Consider the following 20,247-nt stretch of genomic DNA (forward strand, 5'->3'; position numbering starts at 1 on the left):
CCCCTCTTATTATTTTTGATGCTATCCTTTTTTTTAATTAATTCTGAGCTGAGATCAAGTGTAAAAACACTCATAATTATAGAAGTCAGTAGTAAAACCTTTTCATCATTGCTGAGAACTGACTAGTCTTTCATACACACACATATCTACTTCCAATCTCATTCCTCCATCAATAAGTCCTCAGTTATCCACTGTCACTTTTTTTTTTTAATTTACTTTGAGAGAGACAGAGACTGTGTGAGTAGGGGAAGGACAGAGAGAGAGAGAGAGAGAGAGAGAGAGAGAGAGAGAATTCTAAGCAGGCTCTGCACTGTCAGCACAGAGCCCAATGCAGAGCTCAAACTCACAAAACCGTGAGATCATGACCTGAGCCAAAACCTAGAGTCGGAAGCTTAACCAACTGAGCCACCCAGGAGCCCCTCTACTGTTCATCTTTATACACACAGATCCACACACACCCTCACAACTCCAGACACAAGCCCTTATTGTTTTAAATTACTTTTGCTCCTCAGAACTACAGAGATCAGGGGCACCTGGGTGGCTCAGTAGGTTAAGCATCCAACTTTTGATTTCAGCTCAGGTAGCACAGAGCCTGCTTGGGATTCTCCCTCTCCCTCTCTCTCTGCCCTTTCCCCTCTTGCGAGCACTCTTTCTCAAACATAAATAAACTTAAAAAAAGAGAGAGAAATACAGAGATCACGCATCAGAGACACTGGAAAGTCTTCTGATGCTTCGATTTATCTATTCTCATCATTGATCCATTTCGGTAAAGAGCAGATCTCGGAATGATGCTATCCATTTGTAAATGGCATCTTTTTAGATTTCAGTTTCTGTTTGTATTTTACTGGTATATAAATTTTTTATAATGACGTTTTCATTTATTAATTGTAATAATAAGTCTGTTGATTCTTTTGGATTTTCTATGTATATAATGATATCATTTGTGAATAATGACAATTTCACTTCTTTCCCAATCTTGGTATTTATTTTATTAATTTTTCTTACTGCACTATCAGCACAGTGAAGCACAATGAATATGAGTACAGTTGAAATGGTTGTAGTGAGTACCTTTGTCTTATTCCAGTCTCCTGTGGGAAGCCTTCAGTATTTCATCAAAAAGGATGCAGTTTGTGGTAGTCTCTTTACAAATACTCTTTAACAGATTAAGGAAGTTTCCTTTCATTAATAGTTTGCAAAGAGTTTTGTTTTTGATGATGGTAAGATATTTTTAGTCATGAAAGGATGTTGAATTTTATCAAATAACTTTTCTGCATCTCTTAAACATTACTGTATAATTTTTCTTCCCCTCCCACCCCCTTTTTAATGTGTGAATCATAGCTTGATTTTGGAATGGTAAACCATCTTTGCATTCTTGGGATAATCCCAATATAGTCATGGTGTTCCTTTAATATATCATCAGATTTGATCTGATTATATTTTTCTTAGATTTTTGCAGTGTTGTTATGAAAGAGTTTGTTTCATATTTTCCTTTCTTGTAACATCATTGTTAGTTTAGGTATGAACATTATGATGACCTTATTAAGTGAATTAGGAAGTACCCTTTTTCTGTTCTGGGAGAGTTTTATAAGCTTGAGGTTGTTTTTATGTAAAAATTTAAACAAGCTCACCCATCAAAATATCAGGGAATATCAAGAGAATAGTTCATTGGATGGTTTTTCATTACAGATTCTTTTAATTGAATAGGAATGTTCATTTTTTTTCTTTTTCTTTCTATGTCAGGTTTTAAAAAAAAAATTTTTTTTTAATGTTTTTATTTATTTTTGAGAGAGAGACAGGACATGAGTGGGAGAGAGGGAGACACAGAATCTGAAACAGGCTCTGGGCTCTGAGTTGTCAGCACAGAGCCCCATGCAGGGCTCAAACTTGTTCAACGCAAGATCATGATCTGAGCCAAAGTCAGACGCTTAACAGACTGAGCCACCCAGTCATCCTATGTTAGTTTTGTAAAGTTGTATTTTTCTTGGAATTTGTCTCTTTCATCCAACATAAAATTATTTATAATATTCTCTCATCTTCTTAAATACTGGCAGATCTATAGTGATATTCCCTTTTTAATTCTTAATCTTGGAATTAAATTTATGCTCTTTCTCTTTTCCTTGATCACTCTCCCTAGAAGTTTATTTTAATTTTAATTTTCAAAGAAGTTAATGCCTAGATGATGTTAGATTATCAAGAGATTTATTGAAGGAAACACCTGTAAGGCAAGATAAGTTATGGGCCAGAGGAAGCAGGGAGACCTGTCAAATTGTGGTACAGGTCTGACCCCTGTGTTGCAGTGAAGGAAGGTTGGGCAGGAAGAGGCATAGATTACAATATGGTTAAGTTTTGACAAGGCCAGAGAGGAGTCCTCAAACCAAAGTTGCCCCATAAGCAAAGTTGCCCAAAGGAGTCCCACATATCTCCAGAATAGGTCTCCATACTGTTTCGGTTGTGCTCCTGGCGAATGTGGCCTCAGTATGAATGCAGTGGTGAATTTCAGAGCATAGCTCCACCTGGCACATCTGAGAGGCAAATTTTCATGGCCATGACAAGGTTTATCAATTTTTTTTTTCTTTTTTTTTTTTTTTTTTCAACTTTTTTTTTTTTTTATTTTTTTTTATTTTTGGGACAGAGAGAGACAGAGCATGAACGGGGGAGGGGCAGAGAGAGAGGGAGACACAGAATCGGAAACAGGCTCCAGGCTCCGAGCCGTCAGCACAGAGCCTGACGCGGGGCTCGAACCCACGGACCGCGAGATCGTGACCTGGCTGAAGTCGGACGCTCAACCGACTGCGCCACCCAGGCGCCCCAAGGTTTATCAATTTAATAGTCTTATAAAGAACCAACTCTAGGGGTGCGTGGGTGGCTCAGTTGGTTAAACCTCCAATTTTGGCTCAGGTCATGATCTCATAGTTCATGGGTTCAAGCCCCGCGTTGAACTCTGTGCTGACAACTCAGAGCCTGGAGCCTGCTAAGGATTTTGTATCTCCCTCTGTCTCTGCCCTTCTCCTGCTCATGCTGTCTGTCTCAAAAATAAGTAAAACATTAAAAAAAATTTGTTTAATAAAAAATAACCAACTCTGCCTTTGTTGATTTTTTTCTACTGAATATTTGTTTTTTACTTTTTAAATTTTCAGATACTTTTTTTCTTCTATTTTCTCCATGTTTTATTTACAAATTTTGGTATGTCTGTTTTCATTATATTCAGTTCAAATTATTTCCCATTTCCTATTGTGATTTCTTCTTTAATCCATATGTTATTTAGGAAGTTTTATTTAATTTTTAAATATCTAGAATATATTTGGAGATTTTCTAATTATCTTCTTGTTTCTGATTTTTGGTTTAATTCCATTGTGGTCAGACATGCAGAATGATTTTAGTTCTTCAAAATTTATTGAAATTTTGTCTTACTGCACATCATATGGTCAATTTTATCCATCTTCTTTGTGCATTTGAAAACAATGTATATGCTGACATTCTTTAATATAGTCTTTGTATATACAATAAGGTCAAGTTTGGTAAGTTTGTGGTCCAGATCATTTATATTTTTATTTAGTTTTTGTCTACTTGTTTTATCAGTTACTGAGAGACATTAATTAAAGTGTCCTGCTATGATTGAGATTTGTATCTATTATTAGTATAACTATACAGGCTTTATGTTGTTTTAGTATTTGCATGGTTTTTCCATCCCTTTACTTTCAAACTTTCTATGTCCCTAAATATAAGATTTTTTTTGTAATCAAAATGCACTTTTTATTATCTTTTAAATTCATTCTGGCAACTTTTTAATTGGAATCTGTTGATATTTAATATAAGTTACTCATATAATTGGATTCATATCTCACATATTACTCTTTTTTTTTTTCTATTTGTCTCACAAGTTTATCTTCTTTTTTTTTCTTCTTTCCTGCTTCGTTTGGATTGATCAAGTATTTTTTATTCTCATTTCCTTTTTTATTTGCTTGGTAGTTGTATATCCTTTTGATGTTCACCCTAAAAATTACAAAATGTATGCTTGACATATTGGAGTCAAATATAAACTATAAGGCTTGCCACTTCTCATACAATGGTAGGTCCTAGAACATTTCAATTCCATTTAAGACTTCCAACCTTTTGTATTATTGTCAGTCACATTAATTATTAATGCCTTGTAGTGACAAAATATTTGTGCAATTGAATTTTACTTTTTCCATTGTTTTTCTTCTCTTCCTACATTTCCATGTTTTTATCTGAATAATTATGAATTATTTTATCATTTTTCTTTTGCCTACACAAATGTATGGTTGATGACTCTTATTAGTTTGGGAGATTTTATCTCTTTAGATACTGCATTCCTCTCCTTCCAGTTGGGACACCAGTTACACAAATCTTAGGCCTTTTTTATTGTGTCCCATATGTCATTTATGATCTTTTTTTGTATTTTTATCATTTTTCCTCCAGTTTCAGCATATATATTTGTGGGGTTTTTTGTTTTTTTTGTTTTTTTGTGTGTGGGGAGGGTTTTGTTTTGTTTTGTTTTTGGTGCAAAAAGGTGATTCTTATTAAAGCACGGGGACAGGACCCATGGACAGAAAGAGCGAGCTGCACTGGGGTTGTGAAGAATGGCTGGTTATATACTGTGGACTTGGGGGAGGTAAAATCAAAAGGGAGGTTGCTAAAGAGATTTTCATATGCTAAAGACTCACAGATTACTGGAGGCCTACCTATTGTCAAGCTAAGGTTGTTTTTCCCTCTAGCAAAGCATTAACATTAAGATGTAGGGAGTTCCTGGACTTCGGGCTATTGATGGGATTGCCTTTTTCTTGTAAACTGGTGTAGACTCTTATCAGTTTAACCATTTGTTTTTTGTACTTGCTTGGGTTTTTTTGGGTACCTGAGAGGGTCCGAGGAATATCACACATATCCCACCTGGAAAGGAGGGGTGCTAGCTTGTACTTTGCCCTCAGCCTGCCTATGCTCCCTCATCATAACGCTCCTAAACAATTTTGACCCTTAAATCTTTAAGGTTGTTGAAGGTTAAAGATCTCATCTTCTGTAGCATCTTCCTGCTGAGTAAGGACATAGAGACGTCCCTGCCTATATGGGTTAATATTGGTCAGTTTGGGAAGGCATAGGGGAGTTACAAAAGGTGGAGGCAGCTAAATCCAAGGTGGGCAACATACATGAACCTCCTTGAGTTCATTAGTATCATTAGTTGGTTTGAAGTTGTAGTGATGGAGTCTTGGTACCAGGCGGAGATACGAGGGAGAAAACAGCAAAACATAATGAGAATAAAGAAACCCCAATAAAAGTCCTTTGGTATTTGACAATAATCCTCCAGTCCAGGAGTTAAACCACTCACTAAAGGACGGAGAGGGATTGTTTAAAGCACCAATTCGAGTATTCATGTCAGTTAGAAATCTGGAAATATTGTTGTGGTAATCTGGAATGTATACACAGCATTATTTTTATGAGAACACAGGTTCTGCCTTGTGCAGCAGTTGAAACATTTAATGCCATTTTATTTTGTAGAACTGTTCTATGCATTTGACTTTTTTTTAGTATTTAGTAATGTAATGTTATTGACAGTCACTGAAGGTATTAACAGTATAACAGGTGGTGTATAGCTATCATATAGACTCTGTTCAGTAAGCAATCAAGTAATTAATAAGAGGTACTTTTATGGAAATAAGAAAAATATAGGTTAATGGTTAGAGCAAATTACAAACCCAGTGTCTGTCAGTGCTGCCAGTGAGAAGATTTTTAGATGTCAGGCTTGAAGCATCCTCAGATGGAATAGGAACAGGCAGCAGGAATCAGATGGATTTTTCTGGTTTATAATTTAAATGTCTGTGGTGATCCTTTTGAATGACCCATTTTAAGAAGGAATTGTCAGTATAAATTGAGGAAAGGAGAATGAAAAAGAAAGGTACAACCATAATGAGAGGAGTTTGAGGTCCTCCACAGGTTCACAGGAATAAGAAAGACACATTAGTTTGCTTCTTGGTTTCCCGCGAAGGAGGTATGGGTTTTACTTTAGATATAGAAGCCCATGAAGAGTGCCTCTATAACTTTACTGCTGTGGGAGTACATAATATGACTAGGGGCCCTTGCATTTTGGATTAAATCCCCTGGTATATTAGACTTTAACTCCTTTAAATAAACCAGGTCTTTTGGGTTTATATGGGGTGGGTTTTTAGGAACTGTCAGTTCAAGTTTAGGAAGGATATGGTTTGAATATTTAGAGATTTATGAATTAACCCAGCCTTAATTGAATAATTTAATAAAGCACTATAGTCTTTATCTATTGATAAGTCTACAGTGAAAAAAGACTTTTCATATACAATTGTTGGGGGAATCCATCCCATTTTCCAGTTGTTTAAATAATCATATGTCCATGGGGTCCTGTTATTATTGCCACAGAATAACAAGCAAGAAGATTGTCCATACCTATGCTACGGTGACAATTTTTCTAAAATTTACCTCAAATTCTTCAGCTTACACAAACAACAAACATTTAAAGACAATCAGAACTAGGATTTAGTATCCATAAAGGTGTGTTACTAAAGCATAGTTTTTCTCTCTGGAATCACCTCTGTTTTTGAGGTAGCCAAATCAAGACTAATTCATTTGTAAAACAACTACAATTTTTACCTTGACCTAATTATTTACATAAGTACAGCAAGAACAGCTATTGGTCATATAGATCTTTTATAATTGCTTTGCTGGCACTTTTTGTAAGGAATCTCTAGATTGACTTTTAGTAGCCTCTGTAGGCCAGAAGCCAAGCCATGTCTGCAATACCTACAGATTTGGGAGAATTCCTCTTCTCCAGGTCCCCAAGATATCCTGAGGTTTCTTAAGAAGTGACATTCTTTACTCACCTGGTAAGGATGCTGGGAACTCTATAAGCAAGGTATCAGGCCAACATTTCCAAGGGGCTTGATTGGCTCCATGTTTCATAAAGTCAACCTTAGTTCCTTAAAGCTGTATAGTCATATCTGAGTCTATGCATGTTGCTCTCAAATATGACATTCCAGTCAAAGTTTTGTTAAAATAACCAGTATTTCCATTGAACTTATGCAAGTAACTGTAATTGGCATGAAAGAAAGAACACTTGTTGAGAGTTTGTGAATTTCAGAGGGTTCAGGTAGAAAAGTTAAATGCTTTAGTTTGTTTACAGAGGAATACTTTATCCTATTATTGTATATCATGGGTATCTTAAGAGAATGTTTCCTTAATCTGGAAGGGCAAACATTAGAGAACCAGCAATACTTCAAAACAAAAGTCACAGAACTATAACCATCTTCTTCAGTTCATTTAGTCCCATGTTACTAATTCTTGTTCAATCTGAATGCAGCTTTTTAGTTCTGGAAATTTCTAGCCATTTTAGTATTAATCATAAAGATGTCAAATACCTATATTTGTCCTTAAAGCCCTTAAAGATGAAACATGTTTTGCTAAAGCATCAGAACAATTAATTATAAATGATAGAACTCAAAAATGGACGTGGTTAACAATGTGATATGAGTCGTCGTGATGCAATTGACAAGGTAATCCAGTTATTTCTGTGACACAGAACACTTAAATACTTAGAATGTTAAGTGAAAACCTTATACCAGAACATATTAAAATTTTAGGAATTGCATATAATCCCTAGAATAGTTATGGCATTTACCCAAGCAGTACAGCCTAAGGTTTATCATTATTTGTTTGACAGGGCTTACAGAGTAACATAACATACCAAATAAGCAAGCCTTAATTGGTCAAAGACTTCATTACAATTTAAATCCTGGGAAGTTAAAACCTTAGAAAGTTATAAAGGACATCCTAAATAGGATTACAAATCTTATTTATTTAACCAAGGTGGCAATAGGAAATTCCAAAGGCAAATATGTAGGGTTATATAGTTGTTACCAAAACTTAGCTCCTTTGACATTGATAAGTTTTAACCAAGAAACCAAAGACCAAATAAAAGCATAAACTTAAATATTTAAAACATAAAGCTTTGGTTTTCCTGGCAGACAAGAGAAAAAAATACCTTTGCTTATTATTATTATTGTTGTTGTCGTTGTTGTTTTTATAACTTTTTTTAATGTTTGTTTATTTTGAGAGAGAGACAGACAGAATCCAAAGCAGGCTCCAGGCTCTGAGCTATCAGCACAGAGCCCAATCTGAGCTGTCAGCACAGAGCCCAATGCAGGGCTCAAACCCATGAACTGTGAGACCATGACCTGAACCAAAGTCGGCCGCTTAACCAACTGAGCCACCCAGGCACCCCCTATTATTATTTTTTTTAATCAAGAGCAGAATAATCCAAGAAAACTTTATCTTTTGAACAGAGAGAAAAGCAGAATTTTAACCTCATACCAGTGTACTTTTATTTATTTTTTTATTTTTATTTTAATATGAAATTTATTGTCAAATTGGTTTCCATACAACAGCCAGTGCTCATCCCAACGGGTGCCCTCCTCAATGCCCATCACCCACCCTTCTCTCCCTACTAACCCCCATCAACCCTCAGATTATTCTCAGTCTTTAAAAGTCTCTTATGGTTTGGCTCCCTCCCTCTCTTTTTTTTTTCCTTCCCCTCCCCCATGGTCTTCTGTTAAGTTTCTCAGGATCCACATAAGAGTGAAAACATTTGGTATCTTTCTCTGTATGACATTTCACTTAGCGTAACACTGCAGTTCCATCCACATTGCTACAAAAGGCCATATTTCATTCTTTCTCATTGCCACTTGGTATTCCATTGTGTATATAAACCACAATTTCTTTATCCATTCATCAGTTAATGGACATTTAGGCTCTTTCCATAATTTGGCTATTGTTGAGAGTGCTGCTATAAACATTGGGGTACAAGTGCCCCTATGCATCAGTACTCCTGTATCCCTTGGGTAAATTCCTAGCAGTGCTATTGCTGGGTCATAGGGTAGGTCTATTTTTAATTTTTTGAGGAACCTCCACACTGTTTTCCAGAGCGGCTGCACCAGTTTGCATTCCCACCAGTGTACTTTTAAAATCCATTCATTGCAACCTTAGTCTGTCCTAACCACACAACCTAACCTTTCCAAAGATTTCCCTTCAAGAATTTCTACAACTTTACTTTGCCTTCACATTTTGTCCCAAGCCATTTTTCTTCAAACAACCAGTCTCATTTAGGACAAAATTACTTTCTTTTTCTTTTACCTTCCACAGAAATCTATTTCCATTCCTTATATCTTTCTTACACATCTCCTACTTTTTTACATACAGAGTTGCTTTTCTTATTTCCATCAGTCTTAATTATATTTAGCAGAATTTTAACTCTTAGAAACCTTAGTCTCCAGTGAAAACTTAGTAGTAACCAATTGTGAACTGTTACACCAGAATTCTTTAGGTGGCAAACTTATGAACCACTTAAGCACAAAGCATGTTTACCAACAGACCAAAATAGCCTTAGTTTCTCTGCAATAAGAAGTCAAAAGCAAAATCTGTTTTCATTAATTAATGTTTTAGCATTCCATTCTATTTGAAAAAGACCTAGATGTTCAATGAATTCAATCCCATTTATCATGCACGCAAAACTTTTAAGTTTCAGGTTACCAAAGACTGAAAGCTATCTTAACAATTACCCTTGAAAACTTTGAGACAGACAAAATTAACCATTATTTTAAGTCATTTTTTTGGTAACAAGTTGCAACAGAGAAAACATGAGCTTATTTGACCTTTACAAACCTAGGTAGAATAAAAGTTTCATATTTAATGCTGATAACCCAAAGACATGTCTATCTTAATTAAACCAACAAACTTAAATTAGCTTAAACACCAAGTATGTTCCACCTGAATCCCCTTAAAAGTCAATCAGTTGTTCCCCATTGTCAGTTTTTACCTGGGACAACAGTGGGAAAATCAGCAGCATATATATTTGTACTGATTTGTAACTTAACTGTCCTCTCTCTTCTACTTTGTCCAATCTGCATTTCAACACATCTATTGAGTTCTTTATTTCAATAGTCAAATTTCTTATTTTTTTATGTTACTTGATTCTTTTTTATTGCTGCCAGTTCTATACGATGTTAATCTACCTTGTCATTTTTTTTGAACCTGTTAATCACACGTTCAAAAAAATAATAAATTTCATGTCCAAAAACTATGATATCTCAGTCGTCTGTGAGTCTAGTTTTTTGTCTTCTTGGGGGGGGGGGGCTTATATTTTTGTTTGCCTGATAATTTTTCATTAAATGCTAAATATTGTCTGTAATAAATTATAGCATTTCTGTTGATGGTATTATCTTTTTATACAAAACAGCTAGAGTAGATACATCAAGGATTGAGCTGACTCAAGGTTGGGTTACAGTTTTTGTAAGGCTTCTAATTTGCCTCCATTCCTATACTATAGCTCTCCTGAAATCTCAACTGAAATCCTACAGTATTTACTAGGGTCCACACTCCTTGATAGGTTGTTGTTGGCACCATACAACTGCTAAAATTACTACTCTACCTTGTAGAGGTCTTTTGCTTAGTGTCTTACATTCTTGTTCTGTAACATTACAAATTTGGCAAATATCTCAAAGGAGAAGACCCCTGAGTGTCAGACTTAATCCATATGTTCCCTTCTCTTCACGAATGTGGCACCTCATTTCTTACTGCCTTGGCAGCCCCAATCTCCAATTTTGTCTCAGCAACGCTGGAGATTGTCAAAAGCTCTATTGGCTTCTCTGCCTCTTCTTAAGAGCCCTTTACCTAGATTCTCAACCTCTAACCCAGCCAAGAATTTGCAAATGTCCTGAAGGGAAAATCAACTTTTAAAATACCAGCCTAGCTCTTTAAGGTTTTCTACGTCAGGAATTTTATCTCAAGTCTTGGCTACTTTGACAGCTCTCTCATACCTTCATCTGTTTATTTATTTTGCAACTTTTCTGACTGTTATAGTATAGGAATTGGTTTATCATAAGCTATGGCATTAGAGTCTAAATTAAAGCCCCTAGTCAATATTTTTTATTATAAAATAGAAAGGGGCTCCTGGGTGGCTTAGTCGGTTGAGCGTCCAATTCTTGATTTCGGCTCAGATCATGATCCCAGGGTCATGGGATCAGGTCCTGCGTTGGGCTCTGCACTGAACGTGGAGCCTGCTTGGGATTCTCTCTCTCCCTCTGCCCCTCTGTCCCGCTCATGCTCTCTCTCTCTCTCAAATAAAAAAAAAATTAGAGGTGCTTGGGTTGCTCAGTCAGTTGAGATGCCGAGTCTTGATTTCAGTTCACTTCATGATCTCCCAGTTCATGGCCTAAGAAAGTTAAGTGGATTCATCTGTCATATAAGGCTCTTAGATGATTTAGCAATACTGCCATCCATAACCTACTTTGAGAATGGCTGGATTCAGTAATTTACCCAAGATCCCAAAATCAGAGCCAAAAAGCCTGGATCAGAACCTCTTAAATCCCAGTCTAGTCTAATCTGTTTTATATTACATTGCCTCATTTATTTATAGCAGTGATTGTCAACTAGAAGCATTTTTTCCCCTCACTTTTGGTTGTCGCCACTGGGTGGACAGTAGAGAATGGGGGGATTCAACTGGTATCTAGTAGATAGAGAACAATCCTATAATGCATAAGACAGCCATCCATGACAAAGAATTATCTGGCACAAAATACCAGTAATGCCAAGGTTGGGAAAAACCTGGCTTATAGTGTATCTCAGAATGTGTATATTTAAAGGATTACTTTCTGCTCCTTCATTATACTTAACCATTAGATCAATACCAATAGATGTTAGTAAGATAAATCTTCTTATAGGAATACATCCAGAGACCTTTTGGCTCAAGAAAAATCCATGTATGATCTAGTAGATATTTGGTTAACTGTGTTTCTCAGAGCTTCAGCCAAATAATTTCCAATTTTAAGACTTTTCGTTAGACTTTTTTAGAGCTGGATAAAACATTCTCATGTGGAAGTATGTATATGTATATTATAAATGCATTATGTATATGTGAATGGATATCTAGATGATATAGCTACATTTACCTACACATTTATAGATGTATATGTATGCATTAACTTAAATGGTTCTTAGAGAATGTATCCATCTTCTTACAAAACTCCAAATAATCAATTTCTATAATTTAAAGCACTTGAAAATATATTATAAATGGATATTCATCTAGGAAGTATATTACCAAATGTTTTTCAGAATAATTATTGTTTGTACCCAGTGAGTGATTCTTCTGAAATTCAATTAGACTCCAAAATTTATTTTTCAGAGCATTACAGCTTGGCGGCAGAATTTTATTTTGGCTGAAGCACGGCATGCATGTTTCTGGCTCAGATAAAAATCTTTGGAGGTGTAGCAGAAAAAATCTGATTCAGATAACTGAAAAGTTAGAATTTTCTTTGGTTAAAAAGAATAAAACAGTTGCTCATTGGATATTGAAAACTGTACTTAAATGAAGACTTAATTCTCGCCTTATTCCTTTAAGCCTTAGCCAAGACAGTTTATCCTAATTAAACTTCTTTAGAAACTTACATCATTTTTGATGCTTATTGACCCTTGAAGTAGCACAAATAGAAGCCACTATTCTTGAGGATTTCCCCCTATTGTTTTATCTTGGCCCTTCAAGTTTATTTAGCTTTTCTCGGCTTCTATTGAGGCAATGTGGTCTTGGCTTCAGGAGTAGAACCCCAGTGATTTATCTCTTACATATGACACCCAGTGCTCATCCCAAAAAGTGTTCTCCTTAATGCCCATCTCCCATTTAACCCATCCCCACACTCCCCTCCCCTCCAGCAGCCTTCAGTTGGTTCTCCATATTTAAGAATCTCTTATAGTTTGCCTCCCTTTCTATTTTTATCTTATTTTTCCTTCCCTTCCCCTATATTCATCTGTGAGAGAAACTATTAAGCTATTTTAAGTTCTTATATTCAGTGCCTTTCTGTTTTAATAAGCAATCTAAAATCTCAAGAAAATGTCCTAGTTTTTTGTCAAATTAATCATTTTGCACTTAGCCACCTATTCAATTTATTTATATTAAATTTTCCCTGTACTGTTTTTTTAAAATGCAGTCTTTCTATTTTTAAACATTTATTTTTATTTCTTTGAGAGTGAGAGACAGTGCAAGCAGGAAGGGGCAGAGAGAGAGAGAGAGAGAGAGAGAGAGAGAGAGAGAATCCCAAGCAGGTTCTGCACTGTCAGCACAGAGCTCAATGTGGGGCTCGAACCCACAAACTGCGAGATCATGACCTGAGCTGATATCAGAAGTCAGACGCTTAACCAGCTGAGCCACCCAGGCACCCCTAAATTTTCCTTGTACTCTTAACTATTTCATTTAGTCCTAGAACTCTATTCTCATCTACCTTACAAAGGAGAAATTTGTTTTTAATGTTCTATGAATAGGCAGTACATCCACATGGTTCAGAATTCAAAGGATACAATAATTAGGATTGTTCAGCTATCCAGTACTTGTGAGAAAGTACATCAAGATGACCATTATTAAGATGACCATAACATTTATCAACAAAACTTCAATACTTTTGAGAGTGAGAGTGAAAGTGGGTGCCATTATTTATTCTTGGGCTATCGGGAGCAAACCAGTCCATATTGTCATGCCTATTATTATAGACAGTTAAGCAAAGGTATTTAGTAAAATGAATTCTGTATTGGCTGAGTTTTTGGACTGTACTATTTCTAACATTTCTTCTAACTCAAAGATTCTTGATCATATGCTAAGAATATGCTGGGTAATATAGAACTTAAAGAAATCTGAGAATCGCTAATAGGACAAGTCAGAGAGGCAAGATACAAAGAGATAAAACAGTAAAGTAACAGTACAAATGAACTCAAATCAGTATGGTTTTACTGAGTGCCTACTATGTGTCAAGAATTGTAGTTTTAAAGATAAATAAGGCAAAAACTCTATTCCTTGAAATCTAGGAGAGACATAATCCACTAACACAATTTGAAAAGTAGTATACGACTTTTATGAACTGTTTATAGAACAAAAGGCTCAAGAAATTGGGAAAAGTTTCACAAAGGAAGTGATATCTTAACTAGGCTTTGAAGAATATAGTTCATATTTGGCAAGTTGAGATTACAAAGGAATATAAATTAATGGAATAAGAAGATCAATAAGCAAAGAGACCATAAAAGGTATGATGTATCACAGAGAATATCAAATACTGGGGAGAGAGTTGTGGGTAGGCATGAATGGTAAGTTGTGGTAGGCCTTTGAATGCTATGCTGGGCAGTACATGATTAAGTGCTTAGAGTACATACAGAGAGAGAAGCAATCATTTGGGCTGAGAAACATCTTGTGGTCAGTTTATCATAATGCACTTCTATTTGTTTATAAAGCCCTGTTTCTGAGGGATCAGCAGATACTAAACATGAAGATTTTTTTTTTTTTATTAAATGCCAGGAATAAAAGCTGCAATAATCCCTCTAAAAGGTATTAGTAATGAACAAACCCATGGGGTTAGAGTGAGACAAATTTGATAGGGTTTGGAAAATTGTAGATAGAGAAAAAGAGCCATATATAAATCATGGTAAGAGCACTAGGGAAAATGCCTTAGAAAATTAATAAAGATTGGGTTGGTTTAAAGATGATAAACAAAGACTAATGCAAAAGGGTAATGAATTCAGTCATGGAGACATTTCATACTAACGTGCTTTCTAAAAGAATTGCTGCTGGACTGGCTTTATTAAGCTTTTTTTCCCCCTTAAATTAAGGAAAAAGAGTAAGTAACCCATTAATAAAATTTGCAGTTGGCACTAAATTAAGAGATAGTATAGCTGTTAATAAAATTACACAAATATTGATAGTAAACACTGGAAGCTAGGAATAGAAGTTCAAAATAATGTTTAAAATAAAATAAACTATATTCACTCCATTTAAAAATCTATATAGAATCAGCAGATAACAGAGAAATGTCTCCATTTCCAGGAGATATTCCTGGTTTAGGGTTTAATAAGTAAATGATAAAATAGGAGCAATAACAATATGTCTTCACTAAAGAGTCTACATTTATAAGCTGTATAATGTGATTATATTCTATGATTCAAGGTGAATTTTTTGTAAAATTTTTCTTATACATCTTTGTCATTGAATTTTCTATTGAACAGTGTTCTTTCTGTGACTAATATTTTAATGAAACTGTTTTAAAATGGTCTTATGCCTTCTAGGTGTAGCTTAAATATCTAGAATGTATCTAGGTCTTAAGGAAGATTGGATGAGGAACAATGAGTGGAGGCCTAGACTAAAAGATGTAGTTCCCTGAAACAGTTACACAGATCCCAAGCAAGGTTCATATTTCTGTCTAAACTGCTGGTTAATCTGAATATGCCCATGAGTTCTAGGAAGTAAACCATGGCCTTGACTTTCTGTGTCTTGCAGTAGGATTAACCATTATATTTCCACCATAAATTACAGATCGTAGCATGGTTATTGTGAAAGATCAACAGTGTTCTTTGTTATGAGCAAATAAATAGTTTTACAGTCAGCTGTTCTGGAATCTGCTAAAGCATTTAAAGCATAAACCATTATAGCAAATCCGTATAGATTTAAAGAGCCTCGGCTCTAGCTACTTTGAGAATTTGACACAAAAGGTAATCAAAAAAGCTTTATTTTGAAATAGCCTTAGACTTTATCCATTTGTATCTTCACATTCCTCTATCAAAGATATCTACATTTAGATTTTTTTTATTGGATGTTTTATAAGTACAAAGAACCATTTAGGGGAAAAAATGTTATTATATATAATAACATATTTATTAAATATATTAATATGGTAAATCTATATTATATATTAAATGGATATATTAGTATATGTTCAATAAATATATTAAACCTTAACTGAACATTCAGCTGCAGTAAACTTTTAGAAACCTGCTTGTTGGTATGTCAGCATAAGTAGATCATAATGGGGGTCATTAGGTTTCTTTCACACGTGATAACAACAGCCCAACCCACCGTCCTACTTGTAAGCTTATCTATAAAGCATAAAAGCATTTGTCACCATTGACAGTACTGACATTTAATCTGGGATCTCTTTACAGCTCCGTTTTCCATGTGTTACTATGTATTTGGTGGTTTCTTTTTTTTTTTTTTTAATGTTTTATTTATTTTTGAGAGAGAGAGAGAGAGCGAGCAGGGGAAGAGCAGAGAGAGAGGGAGACACAGAATCTGAAGCAGGCTCCAGGCTCCAAGCTGACAGCACAGAACCCGACACAGGGCTTGAACTCACGAACCGTGAGATCGTGACCTGAGCTGAAGTTGATGCTTAACTGACTGAGCCGTCCAGGCGCTCCCGTATTTGGTGGTTTCAATTCAGCTTCAAAGCATACCTAACTTTTCCCTTCCAGTTATTCTGAATTTTACCTAAACAGAGGAGAATGGAAATATTAAGTAGATATTATTAGGGTGATAATTTTTCTCTAGATGAATCATGCCAGTCAAAAAAGTTCTGGGTGTTGACCTTTTGTGCTGTTTCTATAGTTTACAAGCTTTGATAAGGTAGATTATATAGTAAGTTAGATTAATGTCCAGGAAGGAAGCATAGCAGATCAGTTAAATAGGAAACTCAGGAAAGCAGAGCCATCAGGGACTGGGAAAAACTTAACTCAGGTGCGACAGATATTGCGACAAAGTGTGTGGACACAGGAGTTGGTAGGAAATCTGGCACTAAGTGATTTTAAGTACAATCTCTGAGGGTACGGCAGTCTCGGCAATTCTGGTATGAACATACCAAGGTATTACATGAGCTAGAAGTGGTGGTGGGAAGAGGAAAAAAGCTGTTTTTCAGGAGGCAATCAGTATCATTCAAAGAAGTCTATTCTTTTTTTTTTTATGTTTATTTATTTTTGAGATACAGAGTATGAGCAGTAGAGGGGCAGAGAGAGAGAGGGAGGCACAGACTCCGAAGCAGGCTCCAGGCTGTGAGCTGTCAGCACAGAATGCAGGGCTCGAACTCACGAACTGGGAGATCATGACCTGAGCCGAAGTCGAATGCTTAACCAACTGAGCCACCCAGAGCGCCCCCACAGAAGTCTGTTCTTATATAAAAGGAGCTATATTGGTCTTCTGAAAGGAAAGATTGCCAGGAGCAAGCAAACACTAAAATCCTTAGTAAATGCATTGGAGTTAGAGCAATCTAGTTTTTAGAAGGTGGACTCTAGAATGTTAGGAAGAATAATCACTCAGGGCTAAAAATAGACTATCTAGACTGATAAGGCAGAAGACAACTTACTAAGGTAAAACAAATCTTTGCCTTGGATGGACCATGATAGCTTACATTTGGAGGTCTAAAGTAATTCCATGCCCTACTCTTGATTCATATCCTGACCTTGTTAGGACTAGCTTAGAGTTGGTACCCAACTCTGCTAGTACATCCTGAACTATAAAGACCCAGGAAAGATATAAGGAGGGCAAAATGAAGAAGGAGCTCATCCAGACAATATAGGACTTGAAGTATCAACCAATAAGGTATCTGAATATGTCTATGGTAAGAAGCAAGTAGCCACTCGACTCCTGCAGTGCTGAATTGAACCACTGCTACATATAACATATACTGTGGTGGGGTAACATTGGAAGCAAAGATATATGGCCCTTCCTTCAAAGAGTTTATACTTAAATAAAACAGGTGAGATATACACTAGAAAATCATATATAGAAAACATTATGTGAATTTTACCAAGAAATGGGCTATAGAAATAATGCAAACATGAGTTCACTTTACACTAGTAATCAGGAAGACAGTATATTTTTTAAGTGACATATAAACTGATTTATGCACTATATGTGAGATTTTGATGCAAATAAGAACTAGAAATGACATTAGAGGTCATCTGGTACCCCTTGGAAATTTGAAAAGTAATTGAGACCCAGTACTGATGGGAGAAATTTTGTACAGCTTTCCTGGGTGACAGCCTGAGAATATGTATCAAAAGCCTTTAAAATATGCATATCCTTTGACTCAATAATTTTCATTACAGGAATTAATCCTATGGAATAATTTAGCATATGCACAAAGATTTACATACAAGGATACTCCTAACATCATTGATCTTAAAATTTTAATATTCTTATCTTCTCATTTTGTAGCAAAGAGGCTGCAAAAATAGTAGAGATCTTCCATATATCCTTCACCCAGCTTTCCTAAATACTAACATTTTATATAACCATAGTATAATTATCAAAACCAGGAAATTAATATTAAAAAATACTATTAATAAACTACAAACCTTATTCAGATGTCGCCAGTTATCCCACTAAATGTTCTTATTCTGGTCTAGAATACAATCCAAGACCCCACATTGCATTAGCAGTTAGTCAATTTCTCTTATTCTCTTGCATTCTTGTATAATTCTTCAGTCTTGCCTTTATCTTTCATAACTTTGACACTTTTGACGAGTACTGTACAGTTACTTTGTATAGTTTCTTTTTGGGTTTGACTAATGTTTCCTCATGATTAAATTCAAGTTATACATTTTAGGTACAAAAATGAAATTATGCTCTTAGTGTATCATATCAGGAGGCATATGATACCAGTAGTGGTGATACTAATTTTGATCACTTAGTTAAGGTGGCGCCTCTCATAATTCTCCATTGTAAAATTAGTATTTCTCCTTTCTTAATGAATAAATACCTTGTGGGAAAATACTTTAAGGTTATGTGTCTTTCTTTCATTTTTCTTTATCTCATCATACTTTTGCTCTAATTTTAACATCTATTGATCAGTAATAATTATTACTGTGGCGTTAGCCAAATAATGATTATCCATTTTTATTATTCCTTATATGTTTATTAGAATTCTGTCAGGAGAGCTTTCTTTTCTGCCCATTTGTTTAGTCATTTACTTATTTCTATCCTATGGAATTGTGGGTATTTATATATTCTATGATTAAAATTCATTACTATTATTTTTTTATTTTTTGCTCAGATTGTCCTAGATTTGGCTATTGAAAGTGCCTTCAAGTTGGCTGCTTTACTCTTCTGACATATTGGCATCATTTTTTGACTTATTTATATTCTGGCATGAGATGCTCCAAGTTTTTCTGCCCTATGAATGGAATCAGCCATTTCTCAGAATTCTGGTTCCTTTTGGAGTGCCTGGCTGGCTCAGTCAGTAGAGCATCTGACTCTTGATCTCAGGGTTGCTCTTGATCTCAGGGTTCTGAGTTGGAGTCCCACATTGGGCTTGGGACCTACTTTAAAAAGAAAAGAGTTCTGGGGGCGCCTGGGTGGCTCAGTCGGTTGGGCGGCCGACTTCGGCTCAGGTCATGATCTTGCGGTCCGTGAGTTCTAGCCCCGCGTCGGGCTCTGTGCTGACAGCTCAGAGCCTGGAGCCTGCTTCACATTCTGTGTCTCCCTCTCTCTGACCCTCCCCTGTTCATGCTCTGTCTCTCCCTGTCTCAAAAATAAATAAACATTAAAAAAAAAAAAAATTAAAAAAAAAAAAAAAAAAGAGCGGACTAGTTTAAAAAAAAAAAGAAAAGAGTTCTGGTTCCTTTTCTTGTCAGTAGCTGTTCTCATTGCTACTGGCTTGTCTTTACTCTTAGGTTTCTCTGTGGGTAGAGTTAGGAAATATATGAATATGTGCACACACCTGTGTGTGTGTGTGTGTGTGTGTGTGTGTGTGTGTGTGTAAAATATGGGTTCATACTGACATTGCCTGCTCCAGTGCAACACAAAAGAGTTTACCCCCACATCCTAGTTAATTTTAATTTTTTTAATGGTATATAGAAAGTTACCATGGTTCTGTAGATACCATAGTATCTATTTATAAAGATATACTCAGTGAAGTATCACTCTCCCCACATCCCTACTTCTCCTTTGCCATTTTCCTATTCTTTCATCCTTTTCCACCTATTTCTTGGAGGCAGCAGAACTCATTAGTTACTGATTTATCCTTCTTGTATTTCTTTTTTTTTTCTTTTTTATAATTCTCATACCCACTGCTCATCACAAGTGCCCTTCTTAATACTCATCACCCATTTGGCCCATCCCCCTGCCCACCTCCCCTCCAGCAACCCTCAGTTTGTTCTCTATAGTTAAGAGTCTGTTTTAAGGTTGGCTCTATGTTCCTATATTTCATCTTTTTTCCCCCCAAACAGCTTTATTGAGATATAATTCTCATACCATACAGTTTACTCATTTAAAATGTATAATGCAATTTTTTGGTATATTCACAGAGTTGTACAACCATTACCACAATCAATTTAGAACATTTTTATGTTCTAAAAGAAACTCTCTCCTCAGATTCTCTAACTTCTCCCAGTCCTTTCCAACCACTAGTCTGT

At 35.7% G+C, this 20,247-nt stretch overlaps 1 protein-coding gene and 2 non-coding genes across 10 annotated transcripts in view; 1 reads left to right on the forward strand and 2 right to left on the reverse strand.

Annotated features, from left to right (window-relative positions):
• Nucleotides 1-20,247, forward strand: part of ADK (adenosine kinase) — a 517,703-nt gene that overhangs the window by 426,142 nt on the left and 71,314 nt on the right. The gene's annotated exons all lie outside the window — the stretch shown is intronic.
• Nucleotides 45-114, reverse strand: LOC122202910. The gene has a single exon (XR_006194961.1). It is a non-coding gene; the product is annotated as a small nucleolar RNA U2-30 (small nucleolar RNA).
• LOC122202911 lies at nt 680-759 on the reverse strand. Its single transcript, XR_006194962.1, has one exon. It is a non-coding gene; the product is annotated as a small nucleolar RNA U2-19 (small nucleolar RNA).

The sequence above is a fragment of the Panthera leo genome, chromosome D2 (assembly GCF_018350215.1).
Source record: "Panthera leo isolate Ple1 chromosome D2, P.leo_Ple1_pat1.1, whole genome shotgun sequence".
NCBI lineage: Eukaryota > Metazoa > Chordata > Mammalia > Carnivora > Felidae > Panthera > Panthera leo.